This window comes from Corvus brachyrhynchos, unplaced genomic scaffold (genome assembly GCF_000691975.1).
Source record: "Corvus brachyrhynchos isolate BGI_N302 unplaced genomic scaffold, ASM69197v1 scaffold20, whole genome shotgun sequence".
NCBI lineage: Eukaryota > Metazoa > Chordata > Aves > Passeriformes > Corvidae > Corvus > Corvus brachyrhynchos.
Genome location: NW_008235735.1, coordinates 535294 through 537537, shown reverse-complemented (window position 1 = coordinate 537537; position 2244 = coordinate 535294).

Sequence of the window (2244 nt, the reverse complement as noted above, 5' to 3'; positions counted from 1 at the left end):
TGGCCCCCCAGCCATAGTTTCTGTTCCCCTGGTAGGTAACTGCACAAGCAATTTCTTTAACAACTGCTTGATTTTGTGAGTTTCATCTTCATTTTCATAAACATGATTCTGAAATTTGCTTTCTGCAGACATCAGTGCCATTAAAAAACAATGTGGTTCTGAGCAGATATTCACCATTTGGGGGTGTAAACACAGAGCCTGATCTGAAATCACCTAATTATTTGAGCTAACATTCCTGAGAATACTGTGACATTTTCCCAGTTCTACTTGTGCAGAAAGAATTAGTTTGAATGATTTGCAGACTATCTTGTACAGAATATCCTTTTTCATTGCTTAAAAATGTGAAACTTCCTCAGGAAGAAATTAAATAGATATTTCAATGTTTATAGATGTAATACTCTTGTCATTCACATTGAATGAAAATTGCTGGAAACATTTTTCTCAGAGTTTTTTTTTAATAAAAAATAGATATTATTCTGATAGTGGCATGGTATTTGAAGTGCAACAATAAACTCTGATAAGAAAATGTAGTGCTGTGTGGAAGTGACTTTCATGTTCACAGAAGATGTCCTTTTCCAGGTTGGTTAGCAGCTATTGCAGCTTGACACTGAGCTACAACACAATCCAGCAGCACAGGAGCAGCACGAAATGTTTTCAGAAATGAAAAATACTGCTTACTCTTGCTGTGAGTGAATATTGCTGCTTTATGCAGCTGCTTGTTTTACTCCTTTTGCTTCCTGCTTACTTTTTATTTCTTGTGCCAGCACTTGCTAATGCGCTGGAGAAACATCTCCAGAGTTTGCTATTTTTAAGATAACAAGGAAAATTTATTCAAATCATTTGCCTTGGGGATTCAATAGTTGTGCCAATGCATCAGCCTACACAGACATGAGAAAAGCTTTCTTTGGAGAAACCTCTAAAGATGGTATCAATGTCCAAAGGAAAATTCACGTTTATCAACAAACAGAACAGAATATAAAAATGTATTTACCTAACTGGGCAAAAGCTGCTTAGAAGTGTAGGTAATAGGATATTAACAAAATATGGAATTCATTACAGAGAAATGATGCAATTTAAAATTAGAGAGATGGGTATTATACAAGAAGTTTAGACTTCTTAATCTCTTAAAGAAACAGTAAAGTAATAATAGATAGTAAGAAAAGGGGAAAGATCTTTGCTACAAATAATACCTTCTTGCCCTCTGATTTATCCACTTTCACGTAATGTTTCTTTTCAGTTCTTCCAGTCCACAACTTCCTGGAGCTCGAAGGCAAAAGACTTTATGTTTTTTTTTGTCTCTGTGGGCAATATGGATGTAGAAAGCACAACAGGCAGGGAAGGGCAAATCCCAGGGGTAGGAAGGTAACCAACAGCTGAAACCAAGGGCTAGGGAAACCTGAATGGGGGAGGAATTCAGACAAAGTAAGAGCGATCATCTAAAAAACGTGCATTGAGCTTGACTCTTCCCTGGGCTGAGGACAGCTAATAATCGTTAAATAAGCTGCTGTGCTGTATAGTAATTAGGGGAGATTGAGACTTGACATGAGGAAGCATTTCTTTATGAGATGGTGTTCAGACACTGGAACAGGCTCCGTGGAGAGGTGGTTGATGCTCCAGGCCTGACAGTGTTTAAAAATCATTTGGAAAATGCCTTTAACAACAGGCTTTAACTTCTGGTTGGCCCTGAGCTGGTTGGACATGTGGACTGATGATCCTTGTAGGTCCCTCCCAACTTGAATCTTCTGTTCTGTTCTATCCTGTTCTAACTAAAAATGAAGGTGTGGACATTTGGCCAGCATGCAGTTGCTTACATGGACTGGAAAACGGAAATGACCTGTGTCCACCTAGAGGGATGACTTCATTTTTCTAGCACGTCTTTCACGACCTCTGATTTTTATTTTAGTCCATGGTTTTCAAATAACAAGCAGTATTGTTGCAGCATTTAAGGCCCATCTTATGATGGGACCAAGTATACACACACGCGTATCTACACAGAGAAAGCAGCATCGCTGTCTCGATCAGCTGAAGGTCTCTGCTTTGGAGAGTCCCTTAACCCGTTTGCCCCCGGGGCTGCTACTCGGTATCTTCGGGAAGGAGCGGGAATCAGAAGGGGAGGGATCAATCCCCTTTGCCGTCTGCGCGTTCCCCGTGTGGCCGAGCTCAGGGCGCGTGCGCGCCGTGGCCCCGCCCAGCGCCGGAAGCCCCGCCCCCAGGCCGGCGTCACGGCAGTGCCCAGTTCCCGCC